The following is an 8,690-nucleotide window of genomic DNA, read 5'->3' as shown; positions in this document are numbered from 1 at the left end:
AATAAAATAATATAGACTATAATAATAATTAGAAATAAAAATAAAACCGTTTCCCCGGCAACGGCGCCAAATTTTGACAGGATCTAGTCGTATCACCTAATCAAAAGTAATTACCTAAGTCCTCCAACTAAAGTAGATAGGGAAGTAGGGTCGAATCCACAGGGAAACTATGTTCTTTTACTCCTAATTAATTATTATAATCTAAATTATAGAGTAACCAATTTGTATTTGTACGAATTTAACTAATAATTAAACTAAGCAAATAAATCAAAGGAATAATCAATAATAAAAAGCTCTAGGGTATAGGTTCACCAATTAATAATACTCCAGGGTAAAACATACGATCAATTATCAATGCATAAATTAACCAGACTATAAAGGGCTGTCGCTACGTATTATAATCACATAATTAATCTACTGGTATTAAATCTCATCTCTCGAATCTCGACCTAACCATTAATAGATTAACCTGCCTATTGAAACTAAGCCTAAATATCAATTCTCATCTCTCGAATCTCGAATCAATATTGTTTCGGGGTTTTCTGATGTCCTGCGGGAGAGTTACAATTCCGAGACTGGAACCGGACGCCTGTACCTGCAAAATAACGGAGACTCCTGAGAGCTCCGCCTCCAACGGTCAAGTTAGTACCTGATTAAGGAGTAATTAATACAGAAATTAAAGTAATAAGGTCTCTCTAGGTGAGAGTATTTAATGTAGGTAATCTGCTTTGCTAGCGAGATCAGCCGGTTATTAGTGTGTTCCGTAAATTATCCGGTCCCTTGATTAATGAGGATTAATCGAGTATTTATAGCCTTGGGAAGCGTGCAACTCTCTAGGTTTAAGGTAAACCTAGGGCCGAACGGGCTTCTAGACTGAAATGGGCCTTGATGGCCGGTTGTCCCATTTGGCATGGGTGGACACGTGGCGTGTCTTAAGTGGTCCGTGGAGGACGCGTGGCGGAACCTGGTTGGTCCACTTGTCAAACGGCGCTTGGTGGATAAAAATCCCCTAATCATTTGCCCCTCACAGGTGGCACGCGACTGGTCACGTGTCGCCTGTGACAGGTGTCGCACGGTGACAGGCGACGGCCCGTTACAGGCGTCACCTTGCAGACGGCCGGGAGATTCTCCCGCCCAAATTTGAATTCGGAAGCGACCCTTCGCCTTCTCATTTTGCCTATAAAAGGAAGTGCTGACTTCGGTCATTTTCACATTTGAGAATTTTTGCGAGAACATTCGGACCCCTGAACTTGCTCTGACATTTTCGGACTTTTTCTGCCTACCGCCTGTTCTGACAAGCCGACTGACCCGAACTTTCAGGACTTCATCAACTGTCATCCATTCAGGTAACTCAGTTCTCTTACTCTTAATTTTCTTTTTATTTTTTGAAATGGCACCATGGAAGCACACGACACGCCCTAAGTTAGTGATCAGCCGGTCACCGGGGACGGCTGAATCTAGGACTAGGAGTGCCGCCTGCCCTTTTCTGGACCCATCTTTGCCCTTTATACAAAGTCCGACTGAATCTGTGTCTATGCAGAACGTGATGGCCAGAACAAAAAAGACTGCTAGAATATCAAACTCAGACGGCTCCTCCCAAAGGGTACTCCTTAGCGAAACATCTGACCAGGCGCCAGATGTGGAACGAGGCGACTGTCAAGCTGACAGTTCTGAGAGAGGGACCAAGGTGTTCCCTTCTCATCTAACCGTGGACATGTCTAATTTACCTTCTGCTCCTTCTAAGGGAGAGGAGGCGGGCCCCTCTAGGAGAGGGGAGGAGTCGTCCTCTTCGGACTCGTCAGGGGACGAGTCCGATTCCAGCTCTTCTGACCATAGTTCTTCTGACTCAGAAGAAAAACATAACCGCCTACAAGAGGCGAGAAGTTCCCATGCAGTGGAGAAGGGGGATAATTGGGCAGAGCCGTCCGCCTCTTACAGAGAGGAAAACACCCCCTACTACTGCAGGGTGCCCCGGGGCCGGATCGCAACCATGCGAGACAACGTGGCGAGCTTTATTGCTAACCACAAAATGGGCCCGGAGTATTTACTGTTTGTGCCGGATCCAGAAGATACTGTCGTTTGGCCGGCTGGTACCAGCTATGGTGACGGCTGTTTTGGCTGCTATGTGGCGGCCATCAAAGCTGGTCTGCGCTTCCCATTACATCCGGCTGTTCAGCGGATTTTAGATGGGTATGATCTGGGGTTATGGCAGTTAGCCCCCAACTCTTGGGTAAACGTACTCGGCTATGTGGCCGGGTGCGAACTGAACGGGGTGGAGCCAAGTTTTGAGGCTTTCGCCCACATGAACTATCTCAGCCGGACCCCTAAGTCGGGAGGTACCGGCTGGTATCAACTAACAAGCCACAGGGGTTACCTCATGACGAGAGGTAAGGCAAACAAATGGAAGGATTGGCGGAACACCTTCCTTATTATCGAGAGTTCAGACACGGAGCTGAACAAACGATTTAACAAGTGGAACAGGGATCCGCCTCTTCTTGCAGGCGGCCGCAGCATGCCGCCTGTTCCCCCAAAGGCTAAAAGAGAGATCCTAGACAAAGGACTCTTCAAAGTAGAGACTAGGGTGAACTCTACTTCAGGGGTACGAGAGCAAGTACCCCTACACTGCGTCCCGAGCTTCAAGTGGCTCTATGATGAGTACTTCTTGGCCGCCTGTGGCCTCGGCAGTCGGTGCTCTAGAGGTAGCCGGCCTGACGAATACTCTGTTTTCTCTCGCCTTGTTTACTTGGGATTTTTACTAACTTTGCTGTTTATTTCTTTCAGCCGACGCCATGAGTAAAATAACAGCATCTAAGACTGCGGCGGCCATGCTGCGGGTTTCGCTAATGAAGCAGTCGTACGCCGACTCCCCCAGCAAGGAGGCACCCTTGGTAAGCTTTGAAAACTCTTCCCCTTTAAGTTGTATTATGCATATACTAACTCTTTTTGTTTTCAGTCTGGCACTCCAAGGGCTTCTTCCTCGCAACAGCCGGACCCCAAGGCCCGGAGAACGACTGTTGCAAGCTCTCCTGGGTCTTCCAGGAAAACAGTGGCGGCTGAGAAGCAGCCGGCCACTTCTTCAAAAACCCAGGCGGGGCCGCCTAGATGTATGGACACTTGCTTGTAAAAACTCACTCTTGCTTCCTTCTTGATTAGGTCTAACTTGTTTTTCCTTTTGCTTAATGCAGCCGGCCCCCAGGGACTTGACTTGGTTGAGGTAGCCAAGTCAATGGTTAAAGTAGTTCCTCCCTCTGACAGGGAGGCGGTCAAGGGTGCCGGCACCCTTGACCTCGATGGAATTTCGGGGATCCTAGCTGAGGTATACCCTTTTGAAGTTCCAGGACGCCTGTTAACCCTTTTGATTGGAAACTGACGCCTGTTTTTCTTTGTACTTAGGCCCTGCTCCGAGTCAACAGCCTTCGCAAGCCGATTGATCGGAAAAACAAAGAGGTAAAGGCCGCAAAGGCTATGGCCGCCTCCAGCTGTGATAAAGCAATGTTTCAAATTGCCCAAAATGAAGTACTGACCATTGATCTTCTTTATTATCAGGCGCAGGCGACCGCTGCTGTTCGGGCTCAGCTAGAGGCGGCCCAAAAGAAGGTTGACGAGCTGGAGGGGACCGTCACCAAACTTAAAGCCGAGCTGAAGCCCCTTCGTCAGAAAATGCACTCTTACGAAGCCATGGAGAAATCTTTGGCTAACGTAAAAGAACGCCTGGTGAACCAGGAGAAGAGTCTTACCCAAGAGCTCTCGGACAAGGCCGAGCAAGAGAAACAAGAGCTCGTCCGGGAGATGGTGGAAGACTCCGCCCAAATCCAACGCATGACCTGGGAACGACTGTTCCCCAGTGCCGACTTTGCCTCATGGGAAAGAACGTACCGCCAGTGTTCGGAAATATATAATCAACAGATCCTGGCGGCTGCTGAAGAAGAGGCGATGGACGTTGCGTTGGAGGAGGAAGAGCCTGTTGTGGCGCTTGTGCCACTTGGGGGTAAGGCATCAAAAGATGATGCAGCTAAGGCCGAGTCCAGCAAGAAGAGTGCTGACCAGGCGGCTGCTGCTGATACTGAACTGCCCCCTTCTTAAGCTTTAAGTATATTTTTTCTTTTCACGGCCTGCGTGCCGTTTGCTTTGTAATTACCCGGCCAGGGGGCCGGGGTTTTGAATATTCTGCTGGTCTTTTATGGCCGGCTCATTTTAATCAAATTTTTTGTTTTTGTTCAAATTTGTCTAAGTATTTGAAATTTGCTCACTAGACAGACTGTTGTGCATGGCCGAACGTTAAGACAGGTACAAATAGTAAGTATGCCGCCTATGCCCCTGGACGACTGGTTGTCTGTTTCCAGGATAGATGATCAGTCGGCCATTTAATCAATCGGTATTCGAACTCTTTATTCAATTTGACCAAGTAAATAGAATTACCAAGTAGCCAAGGAATTTAAGTAGGAAAACAAGCGGCGGGTACCGGTTGTTTCCCTTTATTGCCAATGTTGGCCTCTAATTTGTTATTTGTTAACCTAGCAAGAGTATTGGTTGAGAGCCTTTGTTTATTAAAAACAAGTGGACGACTCGTACCTTTTAGGCTCAGTACTAAGTTTGAGTGACTATTAAGTTAACATAGGAGTTACTTAGTCTTCGTCACAATCTTGATTGAGTAGTAAAGGTATCAGGCGGCGTAGGCCGGCTAGACCCCTTGATTCACCAATGTTTGTTGGCTATTTACTCAATAGGTTATCCAGTAGGAATAGGGGTTCGAGTGCCCTTGTTTGTATAAAACAGGCGGACGACTCAAACTTTTTAGGTTTCATACCAAATTTGAAGGAGTGACTATGAGTTAACTTTGGAGTTACTCAGTCGCCGTCACTTTTGTTTGAGAAGTAGAGGTACCAGGCGGCGTAGACCGGCTAGACCCCTTGATTCGCCAATGTTTGTTGGCTATTAACTCAATAGGTACCCCCTGCATTTATCCCAAGTAATACAGGCGGTCATCTGACTCAGATGTCAACTGCTACCACTGGTTTGGTTAGTGATAGAGTTATCCTTGTCTCAAAAACGGCTACGTGGTTGCCCTTTGGGACAGTCGTATAGGTGCCGTGTAATTAGTTTATAGAACAATGTTCCACCCAAAAGGGAGCTGCTCTCTGCGACGAATTTCATCCGAATGGATGCCGCCGGACGCCTGCTATAATGTTGGGACAGGTCGGATTAGTTTTTAAAAGTTAGATCAGTTGACTAGGCGCCTGGTCTGATCATTCGGCCAGTGGCCTTGGTATGTTCTTGGTGAACGTATGTGCTAAGTAAAAGAAGGGTAGCCGCCTGTTAGTTACAGGATCGGCCAGGCCCTAAACTTTTTAGCTAAGTATTTTGAGTAAAATACTCGAGGGAGAGTAGCCGACTGTAATGGAACAGACGGCATGCCCCTGTAAAGATAAAGAGTGAAACTCAATGGAGAGTAGCCGACTGTAAAGGTACAGACGGCATGCCCCTCGTAATACAAAATTGAATAGTAAGTGCCAACTTTTTTAAGTAGCTCTTTACTTTACATCATTCAAAAGAAATATTTCTTAAGGTTATCTACATTCCAAGTTCGAGGCAACGGTTGTCCGTCTGGTGTTTCCAGACGGTAGGTACCGTCCCTGACTTCCGCATAGATTCGGTAGGGTCCTTCCCAGTTGGGAGTTAGTTTGCCAGACTCGTTAGCCCTACCAACTGCTTCCATTTTTCTAAGTACAAAGTCCCCTACTTTGAGTGGACGCCTGTGCACTTTTTTGTTGTATGATCTAGTCATTCTCAGGCGGTAGATTTCATGGCGCAAAACAGCATTGCCCCTCTTTTCAGGAAGTGAGTCTAATGCCAGGCGCATAGCTTCCCAGTTTGCCTCTTCGTCATATAGCATTACTCGAAGAGTCGGCTCGTAGTGTTCTATTGGAAGAACAGCTTCTGCACCATAAGTTAGGAGGAATGGAGTTTCTCCAGTCGCCCCTTTTTCAGTCGTCCTAATGGCCCAAAGAACATGTGGTAGTTCATCTGCCCATAGGCCGCCTGCTCGTTCAATTTTTTTCTTGAGACCGTCTGAGATGATTTTATTAAAGGCTTCTACCTGGCCGTTTGCTTGTGGACGGCCGACAGATGCAAAGTAATGTCCAATTCCTTGGTCTCCCAACCAGCTTTTGAGAACAGGCGTCTCAAATTGGGGACCATTATCAAAAACCATAGACATGGGAACCCCGAACCGAGTGATGACGTTTTTCCAAATGAATGAAATTACATCTTTCGTCTTGATTCCCTTTACAGCCTCCGCCTCTACCCATTTAGTGAAGTAGTCAACGGCAACAAGTATATACCTTCTGCCGCCTGTAGCAGGCGTATATGGACCCAGAATGTCCATGCCCCACTTAGCAAACGGTAGTGGGCTGTGAATGGTAGTGAGGTCAGTAGCCGGACGGTGAATTAATTTGCCAAACCTTTGGCACTTGTCACATTTTTTCACCATCTCCATTGCATCTGCTTCCAAAGTAGGCCAAAAGTAGCCCTGCCGCCTTGCCCTTTGAGCAAGCATCCTACCACCTATATGGGAAGCACAGAAACCAGAGTGAAGATCATCTAGTATCTCTCGTCCCTTTTCAGGAGTAACACACTTTAAGAAAGGTTGAAGGTGCCCCCTCTTGTGCAGTTCCCCCTGTATCATTTCAAAACAGGAGGCTCGTTTTTTCAGTGATGCCGCCTGTTGAGGATCATCCGGCAGTGTACCGTTTGTCAGATATGCCCTGATTGAATCCATCCAGGTTGAGCTTCTGTCTAGAATTCCAATAGGATTTTCCTCGATGCTTCTCTTCTCCATTACTTCCCAAAACACAGTTCGAGGAGTATCGGAGGAGGCGGATGATGCTAATTTCGAGAGTGCATCTGCCTGGTTGTTTTCTGATCTCGGTACTTGGATCAGATGGAAATCCTCAAGGGAGCCGACTGCTTGTCGGACCGCCTGTAAATATTTGATCATGGCCGGATGTGTTGCTTCATATTCGCCATTGTACTGACTCACTATCAGTTGTGAATCAGAACAGGCGTCTATTTTCCTTGCCCCGGCCGCCTTACACATGCAGATCCCGGCTAGTAAAGCTTCATATTCGGCCTCATTGTTTGAAGCCTGGAAACTGAAGCGTAGAGCATACTCGAACCTGTCGCCCTCTGGAGATTGACATACGACGCCTGCTCCACAACCGTTTGAAGTAGAGCTTCCGTCCACATATACCTTCCAGACTTGGTCTGGAACTTGAGAGTCAGGAGGACGAGTCATCTCTACAATAAAGTCAGCAAAGGCTTGCCCCTTCACTGCTTTTCTAGGCTCGAAAGTAACTTCGAGACTCTGCATTTCTATGGCCCATTTGATCATTCGTCCGGAGGACTCCATGGTGGTAAGGGGCCGTTTGATCGGTTGGTCGGTATACACGACGACTGCATGTGCCAGAAAGTAGGGCTTCAATTTTTTAACAGCCATGAAGAGTGCAAGACCAAATTTCTCCACTAGGGGATACCTCAACTCGGCATTTTTCAGTACGTGACTGACAAAGTAGACCGGAAGTTGACAGCCGTCCCTTTCAGCAAGGAGCACCGCGCTTAACGCATGATCAGAGACGGCCAGGTACATGTAGAGATTTTCTTTGGGCAAAGGGCTGACCAGCCTTGGCAAGGAATGCAAGTGAACCTTTAATTTCTGGAAGGCGGCCTCAGCATCCGGCCCCCATTCAAACCTTGCCTTTTTCTTAATTGCCTGGAAAAAGTATAGGCATTTGTCGCCTGATCGGCTTAGAAATCTTCCCAAGGCCGCCAGACAACCTGTTAACTTCTGAACCTCTCGGACGGTACGAGGCGACTGCATGTCAATGACCGCCTGTACCTTCTCAGGGTTCGCCTCTATTCCTCTCTGGTTGATAAGGAATCCGAGAAATTTCCCAGACTCTACTCCAAATACACATTTCTTGGGATTGAGCATGACATGGTGCCGCCTGAGTGTGGCGAAAGTTTCTCGGAGGTCCGTCAGATGATCTTTCTGAAGTTTAGTCTTAACAATCATATCATCAATGTATGCCTCGACGTTTCTCCCAATCTGATCAAAGAACACTGTGTTTATCATTCGTTGGAATGTAGCCGGGGCATTCTTAAGACCAAACGGCATGACCGTATAACAGTATAATCCCTGATCAGTGACGAAGGCCGTCTTCTCCTGATCTTTCTTCCACAAAGGAATTTGATGAAAACCAGAATAGGCGTCCATAAAACTCATCAAGGCATGGCCGGCTGTTGAGTCGACCAGGTTATCAATTTTGGGCAGAGGGTAACTGTCTTTGGGGCACGCCTTGTTCAAGTCTGTGTAGTCTACACACATTCGCCAGGTGCCATTCGGCTTTTTAACAAGTACCACATTTGCAACCCAATCTGGGAAGTAACATTGCCGAATGAACCCTGCATCAAGTAATTTTTTGACTTCGGCGGCGGCCGCCTGACCTCTCTCTTCACCATGGTTCCGCTTCTTTTGCCGTACAGGCTTCTTTTTCGGATCCACAGCGAGTTTGTGTACTGCCAGATCAGGACTAATGCCTGGCATTTCATGGACTTCAAATGCAAAGATGTCCTTGTATTCTTTCAACAGGTTGTGAAAGTCATCACCAAGGTTTCTCAGAGCAGTCGTCCCA

The sequence above is a fragment of the Chenopodium quinoa genome, unplaced genomic scaffold (assembly GCF_001683475.1).
Source record: "Chenopodium quinoa cultivar QQ74 unplaced genomic scaffold, ASM168347v1, whole genome shotgun sequence".
Classification (NCBI taxonomy): Eukaryota; Viridiplantae; Streptophyta; class Magnoliopsida; order Caryophyllales; family Amaranthaceae; genus Chenopodium; species Chenopodium quinoa.
Note: the sequence above shows the minus strand (reverse complement) of the source record.